Below are 12407 nucleotides of genomic sequence, written 5' to 3'. Positions count from 1 at the left end.
ATCTAAATTTTTTCAAATAAATTATTTGGTCTTTTCATTAAAATACTGTCTTAAATGTGATTTTGTATGCTAGAGTGATTTTTTCCCCCCTGACATTATAGAAGAGTCAATATGATTAATTCAGCAACCATTTACTGAATGCATACAATATACAAATTAAAAAATATAAGCTTCACATAACGAAAACTTTGCAATGGAATGACTTAGCTGTTTACATTCTACTGAGAGGACAATATTTATATTAATATTTATATTAAAAACCCTTTGAAGGTGGGTATGCTATATATGGAATGTCTTCACCACATAATGATGCATGACACATTGTGAGCATGAATACATAGGGAGTTTCTAACGTGAGCACTGAGTTACTTCCAAATCCAATACCACCATCACAGTGAAAAATGCACTACTTTGCATTCTTATCCTATCCTATCTAATAAAGACGGAATATGCTAATTGACCCTCACACTGTCGCAAAGATGGCGGCACCCACAGCCAATAAGGAGGGAATATGCTAATTGACTGTCCCACCCTCAAAGATGGCAGTGCCCACAGCCAATAAGGAGGGAATATGCTAATTGCTGCCACGCCCTCAAAGATGGCAGCACCCACAGCCACAAGATGGCGGCGCCCAGTCCCCTCATCCCTGCTGGGGTGGCAGGCGGGCCCGGCCATTCCTCATGTCTGCCTCCAGAGACCCCTAGTCCCCTCAGCCCCCCAGCTGCCCAGGGCTCCCCAAGGCTCAGGTAACCAGGGACAGCCGAGGCTTGCACTGCCAGCAGTGGCAGCAGCAGAGGTGTGATGGGGCGTCTCCTTCCCCTGATCACTGGGTCGCCTCCCACCCCTGAGGGCTCCCGGACTGTGAGAGGGGGCAGGCTGGGCTGAGGGACCCCCTTCCAGTGCATGAATTTTCATGCACTGGGCCTCTAGTCCTATCTAATAAAAAACAAAAAGGGTAATTAACCGTACCTCCGCTACGCTTCCCATTGGCTAATCAGGGCGATATGCAAATTAACTGCCAACAAAGATGGCGGCTGGCATCCACGCAGCTGAAGCGAGCAGGAGGCTTGCTTGCTCCAGTGATGGAGGAAGCCAAGGTTCCCCGCCTGCCGCGGCCCAGCTCTGACCTCCGGAAGCAACAATGTTGCAATTATAGAAGCTAAACAAACCCCAGATACCTGCTTTCAGCCGGCAGTGGCCTCAGAGCTGGGAGCGCCAGTGACGGCAACAATGTTTCAATTATAGAAGGTAAATAAATCCCAGAATAAAAAAAAAAGAAAAAAAGGAGAGGCTGGGAGCTTCAGTCGCTGGCCAGCCTGAAAATGGCCCTCAGCCCCTCACCCAGACTGGCCAGGCACCCCAGTGGGGACCCCCACCCTAAAGGGGGTGTGGCCAGCCTGAAAACAGCCATCAGCCCCTCATCCAGGCTGGCCAGGCACCCCAGTGGGGACCCCCACCCTAAAAGGGGTGTGGCCAGCCTGAAAACAGCCATCAGCCCCTCATCCAGGCTGGCCAGGCACCCCAGTGGGGACCCCCACCCTAAAAGGGGTGTGGCCAGCCTGAAAACAGCCATCAGCCCCTCATCCAGGCTGGCCAGGCACCCCAGTGGGGACCCCCACCCTAAAAGGGGTGTGGCCAGCCTGAAAACAGCCATCAGCCCCTCATCCAGGCTGGCCAGGCACCCCAGTGGGGACCCCCACCCTAAAGGGGGTGTGGCCAGCCTGAAAACAGCCATCAGCCCCTCATCCAGGCTGGCCAGGCACCCCAGTGGGGACCCCCACCCTAAAAGGGGTGTGGCCAGCCTGAAAACAGCCATCAGCCCCTCATCCAGGCTGGCCAGGCACCCCAGTGGGGACCCCCACCCTAAAAGGGGTGTGGCCAGCCTGAAAACAGCCATCAGCCCCTCATCCAGGCTGGCCAGGCACCCCAGTGGAGCAGGCCTAAGCCAGCCGGTGGTCATCCCCCGAGGGGTCCCAGACTGCGAGAGGGCACAGGCCGGGCTGAGGGACCCGCCCCCCCAGTGCAAAAATTTTTGTGCACTGGGCCTCTAGTTTTCAATAAAAGAAAAACCTTCTAATGGCTTCCCACTATACTGAGAGTAAAGCTTACCTGGCTCTCCCACCCCAAATAGGCAAGGCTGGCTCCTCATTATTTTAAAGGTCTCAGCTCAAATGCCTCAAACACAGAGAGGCCTTCCCCGACCTCTGACTACAGATGCCCAGGCACTAGTCTATTCCATCAGACGCCCTGGTTCCTCACAGCCCTTGCCACCATCTGAAACTGACTCGCTCATCTACTGTCTGTCCTCCCCAAAGATAATGTACGCTCCACCAAAACTTTTGTTTGGTTCCCTACCCTATTTCCAGCTGCCAGCACATAATATTTATTAAGTCAATTATTAATAAGTGAACTTCCTACAAAGCTTGAGGTTTCCATTTTATGCATGCTATGGGAACTTTTACATGTCTCATCAGAAAGCAAATGATAGATGTACAGGTCATGCTTCCCTACATGTTTGTCTGCATTATCATTGTGTAAGATGTGCCTCACATTTGACAAAACAGCTAATTAGGGTAATTTAATAGGAACTACTGAAGGACTCTCACTAAATACTGATTTAGTGAACAAATGAATGAAAACAATTTTGTTCAAAATTACTGACTGAGACCCATAAAAGAAAATGGAGTTGCTATAAATACTCTCCTTCAACTTTTAAAAGGAAACCAAAATTATTTTAATTTTAGTTGTGAATTATTTTTGTAGAAAATAGCAGTTGTGGAGAAATTAAAATTGGCACTCCAAATCCACCTCAAATTGACTGCTACAGTAAGTTTAATAGTTCCCCTGTAGTCTCAAGCAATGTTTTTAGACAACAAACAAACCCTTCCAAGTTTAAATGAGATCCAAGTTCCTCCTTCTTGTGGAATGAGTCTAAGTTCATCACTGCAGAAACTAGGTACTGCAATGTGGCAGCTTTTCTTTGGAAAATGGAGTATAATCAGAATGTTCAAAGTTGAAGACCCTTGGTGTGTTTTGAGGGAATAAGTGACTAACAGAGATGAGAGTTCCTTGGGCGGAAAATCTCAAAGGTTTTTACATCCTACATTAGAGCACATCTTACCTCACATTCTACCTACCAGCACAACCTGGTCCTGGGTGACCTTCTGGGAATACAACCAGGAATAAGACAGACAGGCCTGCCCTGACTTAGGTCACAGACTTTCAGATAGGGTAGGTCCATGAGCACAACAGTACAACGTGCCATGACCGCAAGGACCTGACCACCAAGCTACAAAGGCGAGGCTATCAGAGGGTTCACTCCACTAGTGGGGCTCTTGTCCTGCATCATCTTTTCATGTTGAACAATATTTAGTTCAAAGCTGGAAGTTCCATCCAAGCCTCCCGCAGGTTCTCTACACTACACATGCCCTCACAAGTTGTACATATTATTGGCTCTAAAACGCATTCTAATCTTCTCTCTGTCACGGGCTCCGATCTGCATATTCATAAACATTTGTCAATAAATTTTTAAAAACTGAGTGGTTCATCACAATATTTAACCAGTCCACATTCTAAAAGAGAGTTTTTGGTAACAAAGGGACAAAATCAGCAGTGAGCATAAACTGTTACTTGTTTTGAAATGGTAGCATTTTTATCTAAAAAATAAATAACACACTAGTACAGCCATAGTGAGGGGGTATTTCTGTGCACTGCCAATCGCAAGTTCATCTATTATGAAAACCAGTTTTGCATTAAACATCTTAAGATACAAGATTTAAGATTCATTACCTTTGACCCAGGAATTACCCTTCCGTGGAACTTGCTTAAAGAAGTAATTTGAAATTTGTACAAAGATTTCATCAAAGTGCCATTTATAATACCAGATATTTGGAAACAGCCTAAAGGTCTAATTTTAAAGGATTGGCTAATAAATTATGGTTTATCCATACAATCAGTTATTATACAGACATTAGTAAAGCTTGCCGGGAAGTTGGAAATATTTAGGAGACAAAGTTAAGCGAACAGAGCAGGTTGTACTATGTTATTAACTATGGAAAATTCGTTAAAAATAAGAGGGAAGAAAATGTCAAAATGTTATGGTGCCTTTGGGTCATGGGATTATAGGCAAATATTCTTCCTGATTTTTTTATACTTAATATATTTTCCAAAGTTTTTATTGGGAGCATGTATTGCTGTCATAAGAAATAATAGTGTCTCTTCAGAAACACTAACTCTACTGTATTACAAATACTTGCACTTGTATGTTCACTAAGCTGATCTGATATGTGGTTCACCAAGTGAGTGAAAATTTATGCCTCTCTTATGCCAAAATCAGTACTGAGATTCCTTAAATTCACCCTGCATTCCAGCCCAAAGATGCTGGTTCTCAAAAAGGATAATATTCCTTAGCAGCTGCCAACCTATCAGCACCTCTGTGAGTAACTCACTATTTGCAAAAGAGCCTGCCCCTTCTCAGCATGACTAATCCCAAGAGACTCTAACCTCCTTTCCCTATTCTAAGAGCCCTGCCAGCTTTGTTTCAGTGTGTTGTGGTCATTGGTTTATATCTGACTCTTCCATTAGATTATGAGATTCTTGAGATTCTTGTCATCCTAACATCCTCAGAATCTAACACAGCACCCAGTAAATAGTGGCCATTTAATGAAGGTTGCTAAATAACTTCTTAGAGCAGAGAAAAAAAATCATCTCACTAATTCACAAGAGAAACACTCACTCACAGGATCCTATGGTAATGGGAATCTTGTTTGGTGCATGCAATAAGATATACTCCGGAGTATCACTTGCAGTTTATGAAACAGCAGGGCAGCCCCTGATACCCAGGAGCTGGCCTGGCACTCAGAGCTATGCCTTGGTGTTCTCCTGTTAGATGAAGACGATGTCACAGAACATCAACACTGGACAAGGACATCTCGTGACCATGATGGATCAGGACAGAAACAAGACTACTATGTACTCATATGGGAACACAAACAAAAACACAAACACCATCCAACCCCATAATGACCAATACCCCCTAACCTAGCTAATGGGAGCTTGCAGCTTCTTTGCCAATTAGTTTCTCTAGTCTTGCCTCCTCCTAGATAAGATTTAAGATACAAACTCTCATAGGATTACCCCTGCTCCAACCTGGAACAAAGCCCTGCTTCTTTAAACTGTCTCCCAAAGCATTTAACACAAGCCCAAATCCCACAATAACTAATTCCTAACACCCTCTTCCTGAGACACCCCACTTTTCCCTATGATGTACATTCTCACTTGCCTCAATGAGTAGCAAACCCTGTTTGACTAAATGGAATTTCCTGGTGGGTTCTGGCTGGAAGGCATTGATAAGTTCCTAGTCCTACCTGGAATACCTTCCTCTGTCTCTCTTTCCATTTTATTCAACAGTCCTCTCCTCCTCTGAAAGCCCACTGTTGGCTTCCAGGTTTCAGATAGCTCTGTTTCTTTTAGTCTCCATAGCACTTATATTCAGCTGCTACTATTTGGATTTCATAATACTACATAGCGCTGTCATCTTGACTACTCTCTAAAAGATCCTTCCAACTCTAAAGATCGTATTATTCCACTGTGTTGTTTTAAAAGTTTTATGTATGGTTGCTTACCTCCCCAAATGGGCTATGAGTTCTCACAAATATGTCTCACATATCTTCGCATTCCCCTTCCTCTTAGATAGAAACACAATCCACTGCACATAATGAAGACCTACATCTGGTCATACATCTAAGCAGATACAAATTTGACCTTGCATTTGTTGGGGAACGCTATGATGTTCCAGTAGTAAATAGTTTGATTTAGAGCAGCTTCAAGTACAGATTTTTACAGCTGGAGTGTGTTCCCTGTACCTACTACATTCAGTATGTGTTAGTGTTTTTGCTTGCTCTCTCTCAGTATATATCTGTTTCTTATTTATTATATTTAGGGCAAAGTACCTGTATGTATAAAGGTAAATCCAGGCCATGGTAGCTGGCAGAGGTCCCTGCTCTTCAACTGAAATCAGTGACTAAAATTAAGCCTTCCAAACATCTGACTTGCTGACGTACGTATCCTGCATAATGACAGAGATCCTGTACTGAGGGGAAAAACCTACTAGATTACTAGGTTTTGTGCCGAAGCTGGATATAACCCTGCTGGACAACTGTCTTCAGATGACCTGGTATCAGCTCATATTCAGATGTCCAGAAGTTAACTCACGGTCCCCCTTCACAAAACATATGCCCCAGCTGACTTCCCCAATTTCTATGGCCCAGATTTGAAACTGACCTTGACTGCCAGGACCAGAATGACTCCCTGAAGACCCAGGATGAGGTCCAGACTTAGATGAATCTGGGTTTCTATGACCACTCCTTCATCTTCCGGTCTAATTCCAGAAGCTCAGGCAAGTAACTTAACCTTTCTAAGCCTCCATTTCCTGGCTTTAAAAAACCCTAATACTTACCCTCCCAGGCCTCTACTGAAGATTTGGTGAGATGATGTATGTAAGACACATGGCAAACATTCTACAAATGTCATCTATTTTTTCCTTAATAGTACCTGACAACTAATAGAACCCAGTCTTCCACTCAGGAGTCAGTTGCCCATTCCATATTTTCAGTGACTTACACCAGGAAGAATATTTGAAGCTAGAGTAGATGGTAGAGTTCCTGTTCTCAGATCAGCAATCGAGCCCTAGTTGTTCTATTGAACTGCCCACCTGGTCCTGATACCACTTCCATCCACTTTCTTTGCTACATCCCAAACCCCAAACCAAGAATCTATTCTTCCCTGGCATTGCTGTCCCGTTTGCCCCTGAGCATGGATGCTCTGCACCCTCACCCTGCTAACCTCTATTGCATCCTCTCTGTCTGACCTGAACTTCTGGTGCTCTGCTTGCCTGTTAGAAGGCACAACACTGCACCTGTCCCTCCATGTGGCCTGCTATCCTGAATTCTGACCTTGGGCTTGAGAGGTCGTGTAGCACAGTGTCTTAAAGCAGAGGCTTTTGTTTCGGACTGCAGGGGTTTGAATCCCAGCTCTACAACTTAAGGACAACATAACCTTGAGCAAGTTATTTACCTCCTTAACTTTCAGTTTTCTTCCCTTAGAGGACTATTGTGAGATTTAATATAATGAACCTAAAACAATAAGGACCTGGCATAGTAGATAGGTGTTCAGTAAGTGTCAATGCTATACATCTAAAGCAGCAGTTCTCAATCTGTGGGTCGCGACCCCTTTGGGGTTCGAACCACCCTTTCACAGGGGTCGCCTAAGACCATCGGAAAACACATATATAATTACATATTGTTTTTGTGATTAATCACTATGCTTTAATTATGTTCAATTTGTAACAATGAAATTGGGGGTCACCACAACATGAGGAACTGTCTTAAAGGGTCACGGCATTAGGAAGGTTGAGAACCACTGATCTAAAGGCTTTGTCCCTAGGACTCCTGGTGGCCACAGGTTTCCTTTCTACACAATCCAGCTGCCATTTTACCTACTGGCCCAGCCTGTTTACTTGGTCTCATCTCTCCTGATCTGTTTCATCACACAAATGCTTGGTCAACACAGATGCTCCCTCATCCTAACATGCAACCTCACCAGACTTTCCTTATCTCGTCCACATATGCCAACATTCTCATTTGGGACCTATCACCTTATGCCTCCTAAGTGATAACACTAACCTGAACCCACTGCCTCCCTTCTGCCCAGCCAGCTCCCACAAACCCAATGAATCTGTATAAACAATAGTTCTGTGTTTATCACTTCATTTCCCTGTTCAAACTTTCACTGATAATGCCCACACCAGGTGTCTCTAATCCTGTGATCCCTAGATGACCGAGGCTTCTGTAAATAATATCCTTAGGCTGGAAATAAGGCACAGGGGTATTTGATAAAAGTACACAGATATAGGTAAGTGGCCGGCTCCGTGTACAATAATATTCTGTGAAACCTCGTAGCAAAGTCCACTTCTGGAACTTGCATGGCATCTGAGATGTCTCCCTGTACAAACTTGACATCATGGTGCAGGGGACTGTCCCCCAAAAAGAGGGAGCAATTCTCCTTAACAGCAGAGAGCATCATTAGCTTGGGAGAATCACACCTCTATGTGACTAGACAGAACTGTCCATCATGGTGCCCCTACCAGCCTTCTCCACTGCACCCCACCACTGGCATCTCATGCACACAGTGTTGGGCACATGATCCAGTCTAAGACTATCATGGTAGTCCTCTCTGCTGTAAACAGAGATTGACTGATTCAATGACCACCAAAGCAGGGCCAATCCAAGCCCTTCCAGATTTCTAGAAATGGGACCCAGAAGAGACTTCTTTAGTCCATGGGCCAATGCTCTATCCACTGAGCCAAACCAGCTAGGGCCAGAAGAGACTTCTTACGGATCAAAGGCCTGTCCAGATTTCTAGAAATGGGACCCAGAAGAGACTTCTTATGGATCAAAGGCCTAGAGATGCAGGTGTGTTACTATGGACTGTCATCTTTCTCAGCACGTGGAAGAGAGCCTCAGAATGAAGTTCACTGAGAGAGAAGAGGAGCCGAGAAGCAGGGGGAGAAAGAAAGAACCCTGACAAAGATGTAGTGTCTCTGGCAAACAGTTATGACTGAAGCAAAGTCCACCTTTGAACTTTCCAGTCACATGAGCCAATAAATCTTCCTCTTTGCTTAACCTGGTTAAAGGTAAGTTCCTCTCATGTATATAACCAGATGAATTCTAACCAACTCCCTTCCACAGGAACATGGGGGGTTGGGGGGGCGTGAGGACTTGTCCCCCTTGGTACACTTAATGCTTTGAGCTGATGACAAGGACACTACAGGAAGGAATGCAGAGAGCCACATCTTCTTACCTTGCTCACATTCCTGTGTAATTCCTGTGATTTCTGTGTAATTTCACCTTTGGTGACAAAGTTTCCAAAGCACAGCCTGCTTTGGAATATATCCCATCAATTCACAGCACAATGGAATATATCCCATTAATTCACAGCACAATGGTCCAAGAATCCACACCTTCACAGGAGAATTCACTGTCACCAGTTGCACTGAAAGCTCTTAGAAGAGTCTTATCAATGACTCTGTAATAATCAAATCCCCAGAATTAGTGCCGGAGAATGAGAGGGAGGTGAGGTGAGAGGGAGCACAGACAGGAGTCATCAGACTAAACATCAACAATCAGAACTCAAGACTTTTCAGGAAGTCTTTATCTCATGATTGGAGACTCGTCTCTTCCAGAATGTAAACTAAATTTTTACTCAGAAATGTGAACACCCACAAAAATCTGACACCAACTTTCTCTCTCTTTCCCATTTCCACAGGGTTTCCAAAGCGCGTCCTATCTAGCTTCTCTTATCTCTACAAATCCTGCAGAAAGGCAATGGAGCTTACTGGTGCAAGGGCACTTTGCAGTGTTAGTCCTGATTTCCTCACCTTTCCGCTCTAATTACTTGGGTTGTTGTGAAAATCAATTGCCATTATTTCTGAAAATTCACTGAAAACCATCAAGTACTCAGTGAGCATCGGTACTTATTTTATTATGTATTGTGAACACAGACCATCCATGATGGGCCAGATGCCCCAGGTCAGATCTCCTTACCTCCTATTATTATCATATTTCCCTTTCCCTGTCACCCTCCAACCCAAACTCTACTGATGGCACCAACACCACCCCACCACATTCTGATTTCTCCCTCTCCTTAATTCCTTTAGGATTCATCATGAAGTATTTTTAAAAGAGGATGGGAAGGTCACAGTTCAAAGGCTTTGATCTGTTGATGAGGGCAGAGAGACCCAAAAAGGCCAAGGAATGTATTCAGGGCCACATAATCAGTGTCTTGGTCAGGATGACTTGGTCTTTCCAATTCCTCTTACAGTGCCTTTGGCAACCCCTGAATCTCAAGGACCACCCCAAGTCCTCAGTGATCCGTGGCACCTTTTCCAGTCCCTTCTACATCGGCCTGTAAGCTCCCATAGCAGGAGCTACCTTACCCTCCAGCAGCTAGCATGACACAAGTGTTCATCTGTGCTCTCTGGGGGCTTGGGCACATATCACACCTCAGCAGACAAAACACATCTTAAGTCCTGAAATGGATACACTCGGTAAAACTGCAGTTCATGTATTCCTAATAAAATAAAGGGCCCATCTCACTGTGGGCTCGTTTGTTCCATCTCTACACAAGTTCTCATTCCAGATGTGTTTTGCTTGATGCAGACTCCCCATGCGGTCTCCTATTTAAGGACAGTGACATTAAATGAAATCTATATTTAAACTGCTTTTAAACTCTACATTCTATTTGGTAAGTAATATGCATTGCCATGAGAACTTATTATTTTATCTTCTACTCATTTTTCTTAAGAACTATACAAAGTGACATCTGCTTTTATCTTTGTTCTTATCTATTTTCCTAAGCTAAAGATGAATGTATTTCCCTTTAAGCTGAGAGTCATCCTGAGAATGAGAGAATATAAACAAACAATTCAGATCCACTCCCCCTATAAATCACTAGTTACCTTCCTCTGCCCAATGAGCTGTTGTCAAAATTCTGAAACTACGCAAGTCCAACTACCACAAGCTAACTCTTGGAGCATTTAAAAGCTTCACTACAAATTTCTCTGAGTTAAAATAAGTACAGCAGCCTCTTGACAACAATTTTGCCTGCAGAACCCTTCTGATTACAGATGTCTTTGGGAAACTGCATGGATTTACCTGGACCTGACACAGAAGCAACAGGTAAAACCTTCCTGTGCCAACTGCTTGGAAATTGCACGAAACACCTCTGGTTCACTGAAGACTTCCCTAGCCTAGGATACAAAGCTATACATAACTAGGTTACAAATTATAGCCAAATCATCACAGTTATGGGCTCTCTAATAAGAATGATTTTCTTGAAGTCCCAACACCTCAGAATATATTTTATACATTTGTGTTGTGTTTTTATTTTTTAATATATCTTTACTGATTTCAGAGAGGAAGGAAGAGGGAGAGAGAGATAGAAACATCCACAAGGAGAGAGAATCTTGGATCGGCTGCCTCCTGCAAGTCCCCCACTGGGGATCGAGCCCACGACCCCGGGCATGTGCCCTTGACCGGAATCAAACCTGGAACCTTTCAGTTTGCAGGCCGACGCTCTATCCACTGAGCCAAACGGGCTAGGGCAGAATATATTTTAAAGAGTAAAAAAAAAATTCCATAACATTAAGTTGCTAAAGCATTTAACTATAGTTTCCACTTAATGGAAACAATTTGTTTAGAAGGACACTTACTCTTCACTTAAGCTGTTTGAAAAGCATGAAACTACGAGCAGATGCTGCTGTATGGGTAGACAGTAGCAGAAAAATAAAGTAAGGTTTACGAAGTTTCAAAATTTAGCCTACTTTTCACAAAATGGTAATATATTTTAGTATCAGTAGCCAAATAACCTAATGTCATTTTATATATTAAGTGTTACCATAATGACAAACCACCAAAGTAAATGAAATGTTTTCAATATATTCAGTTGTCCACAACGACTTCAGAAAAAAACAACAAGGAAAGAGGTCAACATACTTTACTTAGTTCTTAAGTACACCAGATTAAGGTGCACCTGGGTTGACTACAACTAGTAAATTGCACTTATGTGAAGCATGTGACTTTCTGGCATTACCAATGCCTGGTACTGAACAATGAAATGTTTTTATTACAAATATTACACACACACACACACACACACACCTTAATCTAAATCTAAGGGCAGAAAACACACAGAGAGAGCTCACAACCGCACAGTATGAAATACTGGCTTGGGCAATTAATAATAGTAAAAAAAAATGATTAATGAAGCAAATCTCGCAAACCCTCAGCCCTTTCTCTTAAGGACAGACTCTATAGGAAGAAGAGTAGCGCTGAATTTGGCAATAACTGCTTCGCCTCTCCATTTTGCCTGTGTACATACTAACCACATACGATACTGCTTTAGGAAGCCCTGAACACACTTTGCTCGGGCCAAGGACCGTTATCAATTAACGCCGAGAACACCTTCCCGGGGAATGCTGACTCTGGAACGGAAACAAAGGAGGGTGTAGCGTGGAGAAACCCAGCCGGGCGCGCCGAGGCTCCGCGCTCTCGGAGGCTGCTCCCGCGGCTTGTCTTGCGCTCCAGGGACTGCGGAGTCCCGAACTGATGGCGGACTTGGTTTATTTCCCAAACTTCAGAAGACAGTGTTTACCCTAACTCCGGAGGCTGACGCGGGAGAAGGGGGGAGCGATGAAGAAGCTCCCCGCTTTGGCTGCCGCGATCGCCCGCCCACCTCCCCACGCCGCTCGCACCCCTCCTTCCCCCTCACCTGTCCGGAGCGCGGGGACTCGGAGGTCCGGCCGCCTCTCCGGGCTCTCACTCCGGGAGCTGTTGGGACGTCTGGCGCCT

The 12407-nt window shown here is 44.3% G+C and overlaps 1 protein-coding gene across 1 annotated transcript in view; it reads right to left on the bottom strand.

Moving 5' to 3' along the window:
• Positions 1-12401, bottom strand: part of TMEM200A (transmembrane protein 200A) — a 60834-nt gene extending 48433 nt beyond the window's left edge. Inside the window, exon 1 of the mRNA XM_005858986.2 lies at positions 12328-12401. The gene's annotated coding sequence lies outside the window, so the exon portion shown is untranslated. The remainder of the gene's footprint in view (positions 1-12327) is intronic.
• Positions 12402-12407: the final 6 nt, after the last annotated feature.

Source organism: Myotis brandtii, unplaced genomic scaffold (assembly GCF_000412655.1).
Source record: "Myotis brandtii unplaced genomic scaffold, ASM41265v1 scaffold123, whole genome shotgun sequence".
Lineage (NCBI taxonomy): Eukaryota > Metazoa > Chordata > Mammalia > Chiroptera > Vespertilionidae > Myotis > Myotis brandtii.
Note: the sequence above shows the minus strand (reverse complement) of the source record. Positions and strands in the feature narration are given on the sequence as shown.